At 40.3% G+C, this 16,648-nt stretch overlaps 1 protein-coding gene across 1 annotated transcript in view; it reads left to right on the top strand.

Annotated features, from left to right (window-relative positions):
• The first annotated feature begins 2,012 nt into the window (after positions 1–2,012).
• The window catches only part of LOC124153904 (disheveled-associated activator of morphogenesis 1), a 500,124-nt gene continuing 485,488 nt past the window's right edge, over positions 2,013–16,648 (top strand). The window contains exon 1 of the mRNA XM_046527301.1: positions 2,013–2,928. The gene's annotated coding sequence lies outside the window, so the exon portion shown is untranslated. The remainder of the gene's footprint in view (positions 2,929–16,648) is intronic.

Below are 16,648 nucleotides of genomic sequence, written 5' to 3'. Positions count from 1 at the left end.
AAGCTAATATATGGGCGTTCTGGCTCAAAAGTAGTAGTGTTTGTAACGAAATATTAGTTCAAATAATTAATTGTATTGCCCCAAGGATCTATGGCAGTTTTCTGGATTGGAAAGCATTTAATACGGAACGTTTAGATTGACTGCGTCGTCAGTAGTGATGCTAATATTTTCTTTCCAGTCATGCTAAAGAGAAAAATTGCATTCGATACAGTGGCGGATCTAAGGGGGGGGGGGGGGGGGGGGGGGGGCTAGAGCCCTACCTTAGGTATCCAATTTACACCAGATAAAATGTTAATTCTTTTCTGACCCCCACTACTGCTGGAATTTTTAACCCTGCTTAGCCCCCCCCTTGTCCCTATCCTGAATCCGCCACTGATTCGATACACCATCAAAATCAAATTTCTCTGTACATCTCGCCTAAATGCTCATGATTTATCCAAAAAATTCTAAACATATCTTTCAGGAATCTTGAACTTTGGGAAAACGATTTTAGCCCCGGTGCCAGTTCTCATAATTTTTTCTGAGTGGATATCGGGGGCAGTTGTCGTACACAGTCTGAAACAATTTAAGTTCTAATTATGAATTTTAAAAGTATTGGAAAATTTCCGTTGCTCTTCAATCTTTACTTCTTGACAAGTAAAGCTAATACGACAGCGCGGAGGACTAAACCGTGATCGCATCAGTGGATATACGTCCCCAATGTAATGTTACTTTTTTCAGTAATGGACAACTACGACATATCAACATCTAAGGCTATATAATGTGGATGATTGTTGCGTTGATGGCACCTTTGATTTAACTGACTGTGAGGTATCTTGTGGGACATCGTTTGGGCTACATGGATCGTGATACTATGACTTTGTTGCACGAACATATGGCTTGTTAACTCGACACATTTTTATTCTCCTTAATTGCCTTTAAGTTGGTGGTAGTCGCTTGAGGAAAACTTAATCCACCATTCTACTACTCCATTATGGCTATATCCCATTATCTCCTCAATTATGTCATTCTTTGCTCAATGTACCTCGTACCTCTCATCTTCCCATATCATTCATGCAAGTGTACTGTGTATTCCATTACGAAAATGATGCATGCTTGAAATGACCTATGCAGCTATCAATCTATGAATGCTACTGGGAATGTCATTAAGTTGTATCGAGTACCAAACCGTCTAATGAAAGACCATGTTTTTATGTCGCGATGAATTCGACGGTGATATTTTATTGGACGAATGGATTTTTTTACTTATCATTTCTCGAATATATTTCCCTATTTTTGTATCCATTGACCAATGCCGTATTATGTTGGGCCCAAAAATACCTTTTATGTCCTATGCACTAGCAACTTATTTAAAAGATGTAAATAGCGACCTGGCAGTGGTTATGGGCATAGTATTCATCTACTTTAACAACATTTAGATCTATCTTGAAATAAATTCTAGCAATTTTCCGCGACCATGTAGTTTATTGAGAACTGGGTTTTTATGTCACTACATTATATTGAATATTATGTAGTAACATTGAAACCTTGGTCGTAATGATCTTTATAATCGTGGAAAATTACATGCATTAATTTCAATAATGAAAAATTCCTCTCCATCACGCTCGAATCTTCGGATTTTATTTCGATCTGTATCGTTCTCGATCACCATCCAAACCCTTCGTATCGATTACCTTTGAGATGATGTACCGTTCCGTTCCAAAAACATCAATTTTGATGCAACTGGTTAGTAGTGGATGATCGGTACTTCCGCTACATTCCGGCCGCGCGGTTGGTAACTTCGGAGTAAGTAGTGGAGAGTATCGCTGGGACCATGTGCCGCGGAGGGCGGGGTAGTATATCGGCCGGGGGAGGAGGGTATTGTAGGAGCGAGAGCGTGTGGCAGAGGGTCTCCGCAGGGCGAACCCCCCCAGACCGCCCGACTGCTCCCCTCCCCCCCACCGACGGGGCGATCTCCCCTCCCTCCCCTGGCCAAATGCCGCCCTCTCCGGTCTCCGACAGCCAGTCTTCCCCGTGCTGCGGTGTGGGCCGGAAGAGTCACGCAGTCGCTCTTCAGCCGTTCGTTGTGCTGCCTTACGCCCTCTTCTCCTGCCGTTTCGTTCCAGCGCTGGTTCCCGCCTCACCTTTTTACCCCCTGGTCCATCCCCCGCAACAGTACAACCTACCCCGCCCGTTGTCCAGCTGGATATATATATATACGAACGCCCTGTGCTCCGTTGTACTTGGTGGGATATTTTGAACGTTTTTGTTTATTTGGTCTATTTGTTGTGTGTTCCCGCGCCGTATTTCCCTGGGAGAATTTGACCACACTGCCACGCCCGCCTCAAACCCTTTTCATGGGAGTACCGAGCTTAAAAAGGTTGTTATACTGTCGTACGTGAAAAAAAACCGATCAAAGTGTGAAATAGTGTGGTTATTTTTTAAAAATTGTGATCCTTCCCGGAGTGTTGTTTTATTTTCTCGTGTGTTCTCGGCAGTTTTTAGAAGTCTCATTCGTTCCTGGATCGTCGACGGTGTTATTCTCATCTCCCTTTAGTGTGGACAATCCCTTTTGATGAGGTGTCGAACTGGCATAGGAGAGCGGCTAAAATTTTAGGATACCCATCGCGCTTATTTTTATGTCGTTTTTCGACACGCTGTCTGGAATTTTACAGCCTCCCCAGTGGAACTCCCCGTCACGCCAGGTTACTCCTATCCCTTTTGTTTGGTGTCCCAGTGACTCGCCTCTTGTGTGTTTATCGTTTTTTTTTGGAAATAAAAGGGTGCTATTCATACCCTTTCGGAATCGAGTGTTAAGAAAATAAGGTACACTATTATTGGACTGTGTGGTGTACTTTACTTCTCGGTGTCGTCATTGGTCTCAGCGGGATTGCCCTCTTCCTGACTGTGTCCGCGACATCAGCTGAATTCATCAGTGGTGCTTACTACGTATGTATTTTAATATTTTACGATCCATCATTTTTCTCTTATGGGTGATTTTTTGTAACTATTTTCTGCTTGTGGTACAGTGTTTATATTTCTCGGAGGAACATCAGGTACTGTTTCTAGCATTGAATCAAGGCCATAACCATAAGAAAAATTTAGGTGGGGGGAGGATTCACGGACAGGGGGTCATTCCGAAAGGGTTCAGTTGTAGGGGGTACACTTAAGGCCGTATCTCAAATTTTCGGGGAAGGTTACCCTTGTGTCCTCCACCACGGTCTTGGATTGCATTATCTCCGACATTCAAGTGCTTAGGTGTGACTGTGAACATTTTATTCGTTATCAATAGGGAACTCTCGTTCTTTTCATCGGTATGTAGTCGTAATCTTCCCACTGTAAGATATGTAGGTCTCTCAGCGATATCTTCTGTACCGTAATGATAAATCTATGCTACGAGCTGTCAAAATAATAAATGAGGAAAAATGCTTCAAGCGCAACGATGCAGATATTAGATCATCAAGCGCGCCGACTGAACTCGTTGACTTTCCTGGATTCATTTGCTTGTTTTGAGTGCTGACTTATTTCCGTCTGACAGGAGGAAAATACGTTGTGTTGTTTTTGCCCTTCCGTTCCGGTTTGGTGGTGCACTACTCTTCTGAGGCAGAGCCCCTCCCCCCGCCCTTGGTCGTATCTTGGATGGTTGCCCACGAGAAGGTGTATATGAGCTGAATGAGGACCGTGTCGTATCTTCTATCTATCCTCTCACGACTAGAAGACTGTTGGCGATTCGTGAGGCATAGTCGTGAAGTGGAGTGAGATATCTTTTTCTTTGATTTCGGTTATCGTCGGTCAGGTTAGGCGATATTTAGGGAAATAGTTTTTTTTGTGATACCTCGGGTTTTTTCTTGCTGTACTCCAGATATTCTAAAGATGGCTCTAAAGCTTGTAGATTAAGAAGAGAAGTGGCCGCAGATAGTGGTTTCATGCCTATGGTGGATACGAAATGGGATCGATTCTTCTTCAGCTCCTCTCTCTAGGTGTCTACATTTGTTTTTGTTTCATCTACATAATACCGTGCATGCCACCTCTGGGGTATTTGGCAAGAAGTGATCAATCACCAACATGCAGTGTGCAAGAGGACCGCCACATGCATACGTACATGCATCGTATGATTGTTCTCCAGTTTAATTTTATGGTAATTACTTATTGTGCTAGTACAATTCAAGTAAATAATTCCTCAGTATTTACAAAATGTACGTCTCCTTAATGTAAGTACTACTCATGGAATAGTCATGAATTCGTATGTTGCAATAATTGCCACCGCTGCATTGATATCGGGAGTTGTGATTATTTTCAGATGAAACTTCGACGGAAGTGAGTTTTTTATTTTTTCATTTCTCACAATTACCCCCGAAAACAGCACTATGAGGCCTTTAGATCGGATGTTCCTACAGTTAAAAACGCGATCTTGAGGTATCGCAGTATTTCAGGATCGGCGTTCGCTCTGCGTCTTCCTATTCAGAGAAAGGGCGGGAAGGGTTGTTGCATTCATCCCCATCCTCACTGCTGGCAGTGCAGACCCGATGATAGAGCGCCTGGGGGTCCGGTGTCCTTTTTCCCCCCGCTGCTGTGGCTATCCCTTCCTGGAACTCCTCCCACTCGATCAGCGGGGGAAGCCACCCCTGTTCCCATTTTTCCTCCGAGGATTACCTGCCCTTCCTTTCGGAAGTGGGCTCGTTCGATGGTTCCGTCAATCGAAACCGTCGTCGATATTCGAAACCATTGCATACCGAGCTGGTTTTGATCACCGACGATGCAGAGGCGGTCTTCGGTTTCGATTGGCGCCATCCGCAACTTCAGTGAGAGGGTCCATGGTCTACTCACTGTCATTGGTATATGAATGAATGAATCGTTTATTGATGCTCTGGGAAACTCACAAGAGCAAAATAAAATCTAAGTACATATATATTTTTTTAAATACACTTAATATGAAATAAGCATTGCATTAAAATAAGAGTAATTGAATACTAAGAATGAAGAAAATCAAATTAATCAACGGACAGATTCCAACAATTCAGAACAACAGTGCTATATTGAGCAACTAAAGGTTTTAATTATTCGTGTATTTTCCTATTAAATTAAAACATTATATTGAGGGGGATAATGAATTCCCCTCTTCTTTCTTCTCCCGAAATTTGGATGTTATAACATGGTATATATGTTGTTAATTGTCTACCATTTATTATTGGATCGAAACTTAAGACTGCAGGAAAGACCCATCATTACTACAGTTGTGTAGCCAGATAATATCTCCTGGAATGGGGTGGAGGGTTATGAGTTTTTACGTCATGATAACTGCGTTCCAGAAGAAACATTATCGATGAAATGTTGGATATTTGATGAAAAAGAAATCATGTAATAAATAGTTACAGCATTATTTTCTAATTGGAGGCGTACGATTCCTAAACAGCTCTAGTCCATTCAGGAAAGCTTTGGGACAAACCACTATCTCTCCACATCTTCAGAGTTATCGATGCGATGCCATGACTTTTATTTTTACCCTATTTATGTATATTTATCATGTTGCTTTTTTAAATTTTCATTGTTAGAAAAAAATTGAAGCAATCGGTAATGCTGTCCCGAAAATTTTTTAAAACTGTTTTTATAAAATTCCTGCTAAGTGAGCTTGCGCCGTTTTGGAATTCATTGCTACGATTTTATGGATAAAAACTCCTCAGCATTTTTCTAGTTCTGATACGTTTGATGAGGCATCGGTCTAGAACCTAAGGGATGGCTCAGAGGAACAAAAGGTGATTAAACACTCAAAACTCTCCATGGTTACGCCATTGATTGGAAATCTAAGAACAACGTTGGTCATCATAATGTTAACACACGTCATCAGCTTGTGCTAAACATTGTTTGCCGTTGATATTCTACTATTGTTCGAAGTCCACCATTGAAATCCAAGTTATCAACTCTATCCATCGAATGTCGTCAGAAAAGCTCATTTGGAAGAATATGGGCAGTTATTGTGAAGTGGGGTCTTTGTTGTAGAGTTGCACAACCCCCTTCCCACGTTCATAAGTCTGTGTGCATCCGGAAGGTCGAGGATCCTCTCGTAGAATTTCACATGCGATCGCGTTTTAAGGAGCGGAAAGGGCTGCAGTTGTATTGAGGGTAGCGGCTCCTTCCTCCTCCTCCTCGCTTTTTCCATGGCTTCCCTCACGTAAGCCGAGAACGTTTTCATGCTCCGTCACCCCCTCTCCTGTCGCTTTGTGTGTGTGTGAGGCTGAAGACTCTATAAAGGTTTCTTGTTCCATTCCCTCCCTCTCGTACTTTGGGCTAGAGTTGGGCAATATCCTGCCGGTGGTAATTTTGGTGGACGTTTTCGGTACCCATCATTCAAAGTCTGTTCTTGTTGTTTATCTATTTAGCTGGTCGAAATGGCGGTTTCTTAATCATCCACATCTACGAGGTACCGTGCAAGCCACTATCAGAGAGTATATGGCACGGGGTGATTAATGTTCATATGCTCTCGTTAGTCAAATTTAGTTTATATCCAAGCAGGATCTAGCTTTAATGGCGAAATCGTTTTTTATTCATGTTGAAAGTAATGTTAAAAAATTTTCGTCTTCGCGAGATTTATTCCTTCAAATCATTTTTACAGTAAATCCCACTTCTAGTAATTAGAATTATTATGGAGCCTGTCTGTCTCCATAACAAATTATGGCCGTGGATGTAGATTTTGCATTTTTATGAAGCAACTGGTGATAAATAACTTCTAATCGCTAGTTAAAAGGTGCTTATTATGCTTTAGAATTATTAAAAAAAGTAGTTCGATAACTTCGAAATCTCTCGTTTCATCTCAGGGCTTTTAGTACTTATTTTTGCCATAATATACACTCCGAAGTTCTTTATTGCATAATTTGAGTTTAATGTGCTTTTTCTGTACATTTGTACTTGCAGTATTTTCGTATGTCGAGGGAAACTCAAAGTTTCAACTTGTATTGATTATATTTGTCCCGTAAGACTTGCGAGATTTCTGATTACCTTAAATAGCTGAGAAGCTATATCCAGTGGATAACAGCTTTGTTGTCTTTATTGTCCTCACGTGCTCTTTTAGCTAGAAATTGTTCCGTTTAGATGATGTGACTATTTGGGCTCGGTTAAAAGCTTCCCGGGAATTGCTCAATCATTTGTTTTCCCCGATGTACTCATTATCACTTTCAAGAATGACTTTGGTTTTCATTACGTTTCTGAGAAAATTATGGTTAGAATAGGCATTGAAATTGAGAATCTACTGACTAAATAACCTTTTAAGTTTGCCCTTTGTGGTTGGTTGTTGGGTTGCGGAGTAAACAAGCGAGGTCGACGATAATGTAGTCTTTTTCCGTTGCTCATTATTTTTTTTCCTTATCTTGACCTCGTTTAATTCATTTTAAAATAGTTCTTGGAGTTTAGGTTGATTTGTAGGTTGGCTGGTTTGTTGTTTTAATTATTTATCAAGAAATCACTCTTGTATTTATGCTTTCAAAGTTATTTTTGGAAGCTAATAATCAAGCGCATGCATCAAGGTGGACATGGCATGTATTGCAACAGGACAGCTAAAGAACGCTATTGCTTTTACATGGTATTTTAAGTAGGAAAATATATTCACTATGAATATATTCAAGTGTAAACATATCGGTATTTGTCCTACGGATCACGATGTTATTTCGATTGGTATGTTTTGGGGGGAAATAAAATTGTAAAATTGTTATAATAATTATATTACTTTTGCCTGCTTGGTTTTTCAGTGCCATGGTGATAGACTAGTGGCTCTTACTTTGATGCTGATTGTTATTAACTCAATTTAGGTAGTGTTTTCAATGTTTTTTTATTCTTGTGCAAGTGAATTTTCGTATAATTTCCGTTGTTTTTAAAATGTCTATTCTTCGCATTATTCGTTGGATATGTATCTAATTCACGTCGAAATAGTTGTAATTATTTCGTTAAAATGCTTGAAAATGAGCCATTCTTAAATGTTTTCCTGATTTGTAATCGCTGAGAATATTATTGTTCTATCATGCTTAGTATTCACTACTTTAATATCTTTTCATGAGTGTCACATATGGACATATAGCTTCTCATTTCCATGGTAGTATTGGTCTTCATTTCCTTTGCTCCTCGTGAGCCATCTCTAAGGTGATTTTCGGGGATTTATAATTTTTACCCAACTAGCACTAAGCTACATATAACATAATTATGAGTACAAATATCACACTGATTCATGCAGATATGTGGTATGGGTCAACTCTCAATCAGCTCTCTATGCTCTACAAAAGTAGTTGCACAAATTTCTTGATATCCTGAACTACTAGTAAGGGTAAGTATGCAAACCTATGGAAATTTTAGGACTATCGGGCATATTATTCGGCAACAAGAGTATGAAGTCATGTTATTGAGTATACTGCCTGACGTAAGTCCAGGTTTTAAATTGTAGTCTATTCTGTTGCGGTCTTCTATCCTTCCAGCAAGAATTAATTTTTGACCCCCTGTGATCAAATTGTGATGGTACTATCCTGAGATATTTTCGTATGGAAGAGGGTTTTTTTTATAGTTGGTACTTTTGATGGCATAAAACCTCCATTAGTTGAAAATGAAAAAGCAGGAGCAATTTCCACAATTTTACATTTATTAATACTACCGGTTTCGCTTTTCAGCATCATCAGACCTGATGATGCTGAAAAGCGAAACCGGTAGTATTAATAAATGTAAAATTGTGGAAATTGCTCCTGCTTTTTCATTTTCATTATGTCACGTTTCCACTCCATCTCGCCTGAAACCTCAGGCTATATTCCTCCATTAGTTGGTGTTTTCGCAATATTGGGATCATCAATTTTGTTGATTCCTCTGCTACTGTTGTCGTGAGCGAATGATGAAGTCCGCTCGAAGTATGGGTTACCCACCTCCCGGAGAGTGCCGAACCAATTGATCTACTTAATGAAGGCTATCCGTGCACCCAGACAGTTGTGGTCATCGAGACAAGTGTTTATCACTCCAACCGCCGGAGAAGGTCGAACACAAGACATCGGAAATCAATACATTCAGCCTCTCAAAGGCATTCTCCGTCTAAATGATGAAGTTGAACTCTTCAGCGGTGTGTCCTCGAATGAGTTTTCTTAGGCGTGCGTCATTGGGGAACCCCTCCCTCCGCCTTCAGCTCTTCATTTGTCTGGCGGGAAGGCGATCGATCCATTCAAGTGGACCCCCAAACTAATTCCTCGGCTCTCTTGACGAGGCCTTCATTGCCTGTTACTTCGACGCAAAAATAGTCCTTTGATCGCTGGAGGAGAACGCCTCCTCCAAACGTGGGCCACTTATACGTGCCTGGCCACTCTTCAGTGTCAATAGAGCAGATTCTTGCCTCGCGAATAAGGATTCGTCATTTTTATTTAGCATCGGAGTGCACTAGCCGCGCTATTTTTCCCTTCGTCCATTTGGCTTTTAAGAACTCCCAATTTAACTTCAATATCTAGACAGTGAGTCACCGGTTGTTAAAACTCGATGGCACTTAAGGGAGGGTAAAATTAAACTATAAATTCCTTTTGCTTGATAATTTGTTTAAAATTTCTGCAGTCTTGTATATATTTTTGTTCAGTTTCACTCTTAATTGTCTGGTTTTCTCTTATGGGTACTTACTGGTTTAAGCACGGCTCGACATAATTGCTCAACCCCTAAAATAAGCCGAAATTCATTTTTTCAGTTAAGTGTCATATGTTTCTGCTACCAAAACTATTAGTTAATTATCAGAAACAATTTATATGTATATACAAGTTTAAACGGATTTTATTTGTATATATTTTGTATCCTTTTCAGCGGTTCAGACCTTTTCGCAATAATTTTCGATTCTATATTCATTAAATGTATGCTATTTTTTTAAAATTTTTTAAAAGTTTTTTTCTATAGTGAGAGGCTCGGGTCTTGGCCGGCAAAAATTCATGCTTGTGTATTTGTCATATACTTTACCGGGATATAAAGTTTTGATGACCATTGTAGCAAGTCAACAAAAACGCTTGTATTCTTGGATAAATAATTGTATGACGAGTGATACCATGATTTAATTGTGTTTTTCGGTGATTCCTTGAATGCAAAGTGCATCTGTTGAATTCGCAGGGTGTCACTAAACTTCCGAGTGGGAGAAGGCATTTTTTTATTTTGAAAATACTGTAAACATTGTCCCTGGTCTTGGATCGAGAGGAAATCCTCTTCTTCGCTTTGCAGGCATTCGGCTCTTTGTTTTTCGCTCTCATTGTCCCTTAAGTAAAAAAAAATCGGCGAGTGTATTGACTGAACCCAGCGAAGTGGATACGGATTTTCCAGAAAGGAGAACGAACGCTGGGAACTGCGGAGCGAATCCGGGGCTCAAATCGATTTTCTCACTGTTTGTTGTCCGTGGTGGAATTGGACGTCGAATTGAGGGCTTGGGTATGCAATCAATCGGAGAATTTTAGTTTTTTATCCTTAATTTAAAGAAGACCTCCTTGTTTGGATTTTAAGAGTAACTAACTACTTGACTGTCTGTGTAATAAGTGTAAACAATCGTTCGGAAAAAACTTCCTTGTCCCACCTTCCTTATTGTGTAATTGATTATTAGTTTCTTGCTAACCCAATGTAGCAATCCGCTAGCCTGTTCAATTAGAGACAAATTTTTTCAACCTACGATGGCGCAAATAACTAAGGTAGAAGTGGATTGCGAAAGTTGCTACGAGTTGGATACAATGTGATACTTATGTTTCTTTTCGACGTTGTTACTGTGAATATTTGAGCATTTATCGTCGGCGGTAGACGAGTTTATCTAACAAGTAAGTCTTATTCGGATATAGTTATAGCGAATGTATTGAGGCGGATACTCACTGCAAATTTAACCTCTTCAAATTTTCACTTTCAAAATTTCTAATTAATGTCTTGAAAAGCTTTAGTAAATAACTGCGGTGAAACATACGATATAGCTCACATTTATTTCGTGATTTGGCGATTAGATACTCGTGATCGAATTTGCAATTACTGCGTAGGACTGAAGAGCATCGTTAACATCTTTTAAACTTCCATACGCTCAATTTAAATTATGCGTGAGCCGCGAATGCTCGTGAGAAAGAAACCTTGGATGGAGTCAAGGCCATGGATGCTGTAAACGAGGCAAAACCCGTAAGGTGAGGGAGGGTGCGAGATAAGGATCGCACTTGCCCGTCTGCTGTCGATCGCTCGGCCTTGGTCGAACTATTTCCCTTGCTGCATATTCCAACCTTAGTTCCCTTCCCAGATTTTTTTATAAACTGTCGGTATTCCTCCATTCCATTCTATCCGCCTGTTTAATTCATTCTTCACGCCAGCGTCGGGACGTGCTCGTAATGCCCATCGTGGAGGAAGATAAGGCGTCGCTGGTAATGAATAAATGCGAACGTACTGCATTGTAAACGTACCCTTCTACTCGGCGTCGTCTCGGGAGTGAAGGAGGCGGTAGCCCCGTCGCCTTCGGTCTCATCAACTATTCGTGTGTGGCATTTGAGGGGAGTAGATAAATGTGTGCGTGCCGGAAAAATAGCTCGTTTTGAATGATATCAGTGTCTTAAAAATAATATAAAGGGATTTGCCGAGAATTATTGCCATAGTTGTGAGGTTTTGCGGTTTTATCCGTTCTTGCTATTTTAGTAGACTGAAGAGCTTGGCGCTTCGGAAATGACTTTTTCATTTGAATAGAAAGTTTTATAAAGTTTTGATAAGCTATGTCAATTGGATTCAAACCCGGGTGTTCTAACTTAGGTACAAATATTACAATGCACTAAGCCAGGGATTAGAGACCAGCTGCCCCCGGAAATAATTTCATGCAAACCTCTACTCTCTATACTTAGTCTACTTTTTACTACTCTCAAACATTTTATAGAGGGGGCAATGTAATCCAATTATGAGTGTTTATTATTTTTATGTGTAATAATAATTAATAACCGAAAAGCAAGGAGTTGAATAAGTGAAGTAGCAGCGAGAAATTATTAGTAATGTGAGTGGAAATCCTATTCCTGGGAGTAGAACCAGTACAAGTTAATTTCAGTGTAAAATCAGTCACGTGACATTGGCATAAGTATGAAAATTTGCTATCTTTTGCAGTTGAATGCGTGCCTCTACTAAATGTTGACGAAATCTTCTCAGTTTATCAATTATCTCGTTCAATGAATAATGCATAAATGAAAGATAAGTGATTTTGTTCCAATCACCTCGTGTAGGAAAAAGACATTATGTTCGTCAGTTAAAGCCCCCCTGGTACCTCATCCCCCGTTATCCGACCGGCATCTAAAGCAATCACCAATTTGTTGGCTTCTCATCGACCTTATGATACCTCGTAATGGTCGCAGTAATAATGCTCGAATATTACTTACCACACACGCATTCTAATTCCGTGCAAGTAACATCTTCGTCATTTCTGGGATTCAAACTGGGATCCAAGTGGTGAGAAACCCGCATCACCGAACAGACTAATCAATTCCATTTGCGACGAGACTTTTATTTTTATTCCCCTGGAGGACGCTGCTAAATGCCAGTTTCTATTATTGTGTCTCCATTTCCATCAAAGCCAAGCTCATCACATTTCGCATTCATTTCAGGCTCCTGTTTATCTTGTTTAGGGATTGGAATCAATTCGCCCACGCCTTCGGGCGAGCTGGCGAGTCGCATGCTCACGCACATGGTCAGGCACTGATTGTTGGCTTTACCACTCCGCCCCCTCATCCATTGCTGGCGCCGCATTTTCAGAATCGGAGATGAGGTTTCTTGCCTCTCTGGGGCATTGATAACTATCCTAAGGCCCATCTGAGGGAAGGTGGGGATCGGGTTGGTGTGGTTGCTAGTGTGTTGGCTTCCAACCCCGTAGGCTCGGGTTCAAATCCCGGCGGCGGCAGAGAATTTTCAGAGACTGCCCTGAATGTTGTGTGGAGGAAATTTCAAGCGCAAACCGGGAAACCTGAAGAAATTTTGCATGTAGCTTCCCCACCTCCCCATTTACATTCCTGTTAATGCGTGCATGGAGGTGTAATGGAAGCTAGGTGGGGAAGTCAAGGTGATAAATCAGGTAATTAATAATAGATGTTAGAGTAATGGATCATCTGATCTTACCTGATTTGTCTATGCCACCTCAACGTGGGGAACCCCACCTTTGCGCCACGATAGAGATCTCACCCCCATTTCGGATGTATGGTGAACTTATACCATGTCGATAACTATCGGACTTGCCTTTTCTCAAAATGTCATCTTTGCCTTCTTGCAGGTCGCTGTATTCTTCTGAGAGACTTTTCATTTTATTCGATAATTTTTCTTTTATCCTCGCCAAAGTTGCAAATACTCATAATTGGTATATTTTTTATGTGAGGATCCTAGAAGTTTGTAAGAAATATACTCCCAAATTTTTGGTCTACCGAATCAATTTCCGCGTGGTTTCAATGCAAAATATTTTAATATTCTTCCATTTTATTCTTTAAAAAGACGTAGTATTTCTTCATTCCTCTCCAACTGAACTTACCAGTGATAAAATATTTTTTAAATGTATGTGCCGACCGAAATTATTTTCTGTCGCGTCACGGACAAGTTAGTATAATGTGAGATTGAGTTTCTCACTTTGTTCATGTTAGAGACAAATATTAGATTTTTGCTATGAAGATTCCTCGAACAAAATCAATTTAATAATAACAAATTCATTAATTATTTTTAACTTCTTTTTTAATAAGTAAAAAAATTAATTTAATAAGACACCGAATGCGTTAGGATTTTTATCCTTAAATCGTGTATCTGAAAATGGGCTACAGATAGAAATATGCGTTTAGAAATTACTTTCTTCTCTTTACTGTACTAAAGAAAAAAAATAAGATAGAAAAACGTTAAGTGTACTTCACTGTTGTACCAATGTATATGATGAAAAGTGGTCGGGTTTAGAACAAATTAAAAGAAGAGTTTATTTGAGGTATGGGGTCGCTTACTTCTGAAAACTACTGCGTGTTTCCGGGGTACTTTTATTTCCGAATGGTTCCCTATAGAGGTAATGGTGGAAAAATTATGTGTATAGGTTTCATTGCTCTTGATTAAATATAGGTGGAAGTGATCTCTGCATTTCCTCAGGGTTTTCTTCCGCGTCAGCTTGTTTGTGGACAACAGTTTCGCTGGCTGTCCTGCCAGCGTCTTCAGGTCGAAGGAAAATGTTGTCCACAAGCAAGCTGACGCGGAAGAAAACCCTGAAGAAATGCGGAGATCAAGCCATCGCTGCGTAAACCTACGTTCTAACATTATAGGTGGAAGTATTTTGAGGGGAATAGAGATAAGGGAACTGCAGCCAAGAGACTTGAATGATTAGGTGCGATATGACAGAAACGAATAAAAATTGGGGTATCGACGATTCTCGAGTATCATTTTTAATGTTGAAAGACGTGAAAATCACGTCTAAATGAAGTGGTTAACCGGCTTGTCGTTTGGCTTAATTGCTTCCGAGAAGTTCTCTGAGAGTGTGATAATCGGACCTGAACCAGCCACGGTAAGGAGAAGGATCTGCAACGATTCACTTCCACGGACTGGATTTCACAATAATTGCTGGTGTGAATTGCCCAGATCTCAACTGAAGGAGCAAAAAAAGTGCTCGACCTCATTCCAGTATTTTGATCTGTGAGTGTGCCTATGCTGTCATAAATTTCGTTGCTTAAAATTGACAAATTTCGGAGGTTATTAAACTCATGTTGTCGATTGATTCTCATGATAATTTTTTGTGCATTGATAAAGTCGGGATTCAGAATGAACTTAGACGTTTAATAGCATTTCATACTGTAGGTGTTTCATGTTCTCGGCCGTAAGATAACACGCTGATGACTCGTCTTCCTAAAAGCCGACAGTGGTACGCTGTGATGAATGACAATTTCATGGATATTTTTACCATTTTGATTGTCTACATCCTAGAATTGTAAATGGAAGACACTGTTTGAATTAAAAACCGCGGAATATTGTTATTTTTCTTTCAAAATGTTTTTGCGTTCATGACCTCTTAAAAGGTACGAAACGGGATTAAAATATGAAGAGTATCCATGCCAGTGCGGCGAATATAAACTAATGAATTTATTTTTCACCTATCGTAGGTATTAAATTCGAATCTGCTGTTCGTTGAAATTTACTTCCTAAATATTATCATACATGTAAAGTCGTTCATTTTATTTTATCATTAAAAAGTTTATTTTGTTAGCTCTTTCCTTTGTAAATCATAAGTCAGCTGGTTTTTAGTGAAGTATTTACTTCGGATTATGTGTAGCGGTGCTTTAAATTTGCCAAAACATATAGTTTCTTTTTTTACGCAGGTACCATGTATATACATTTCAAAAATTTCTCCTAACATGGTCTCATGAGGCCTTTCATTCCTGAGAAAATTTACATTTTTTAATTCATATTTACTTGCAACTGCACAAAGAGTCGAACCCAGTCCCTCTGGGTTGACTGGCGAGGATTATAAAACTCGACTTCATTATAAAAATACTGTTTCTTAAACTTTTTTATCATGTTTTCTCTGTATAAGTGTAGGTTTTGATGCAGGAATTTAAATTAACAATGGTTGTAATTCGATAGCTGTGACGCCAGCGACTTCGTATCCGTAAAGTGCCCCATTATGTTGAGTCCAGCCGGCCGTAATTGTGCTCACTCGTCTACTTAGGTTTTGACATTTTTCACACGTTTTCCGCGAGACTTGAATCCTTTCCCCCGTCCTATATTCTCGAGAGGCGAAATTCCTCGTGTGCATGCTCTCTTCATAAACCCCGTGATTCATACGGAGAATTAAGGGGGGAGGTGAAGTTCCGTCTGCAAAAAATGATAACATCGCCTGCTCTACTCGTCAGTAATTGTCGCTGGCGCCTAAACGGGACAATTTCCTCCGCTGAAAGCCCCGAGAGTTAATCCCAGTTTCAATTTGACAAGTTGCTGAGGCATGCTCGCCCGCTCTCCTGTCTCTCCTCTCGACGTCTTTCCTTTTCTCAATTGCTCCGAGTTAATCTCTATTTACGATCGAGTGCATTTACCGAACGCGCTTCTTCTCGTTCCTCGGGGAAACCTCCAAGGGTCGCCCGACGCCGCCTGGAGAGGGCGGTCCGAGGGAGGAATGTCAAACGTCGAGGCTTCTCTCATGATCCCTTGATTACACAGCGCAAGTCACTCATTGGCCAAAGAACGACGCGATACCCGTGTTCTCCTGGATACAAAAATAACTATCGTAACATACCGGTGAATGAGGGGCAAATACAATCTCCTTAAGTACAATTTTTTATTTGTTTTAATTCTGAATAGGAGACTATCAAGATATGGGGATATTCCGTAGTTCTTGCGTCCAATTATTGTGGATGGGGCCCAGTGGGTAGACCGTTGGGCTGTTGATGGAAGAGTATCGGATTCAAATCCCGTATGAAACCTTCGGCCACCAGAAGTAAAGATCGCGTAAGTGTGGTGTGGCCCAGGATAAGCCACCGACGTCCTTGTCCTGAATTTGTGATATGGCATGCCTATGGTATAGTCTGGGGTGATCTCTACCCACACTTATCCAAACCAACCATCGGAATGAATTGCCGAGTGAGTGATTTGGTTTTGTATGTTGTCCGTACTATTTCCATTGAAGTGAAGACTTCTGAAGTAATACCGTTTCTTAGAAAAGTATTACTGGAATTAAACAATTACATCG

This window comes from Ischnura elegans, chromosome 2 (genome assembly GCF_921293095.1).
Source record: "Ischnura elegans chromosome 2, ioIscEleg1.1, whole genome shotgun sequence".
NCBI classification, from domain to species: domain Eukaryota; kingdom Metazoa; phylum Arthropoda; class Insecta; order Odonata; family Coenagrionidae; genus Ischnura; species Ischnura elegans.
The sequence above is the reverse complement of the archived record's forward strand: the minus strand, read 5'-3'. Positions and strand labels throughout refer to the sequence as shown.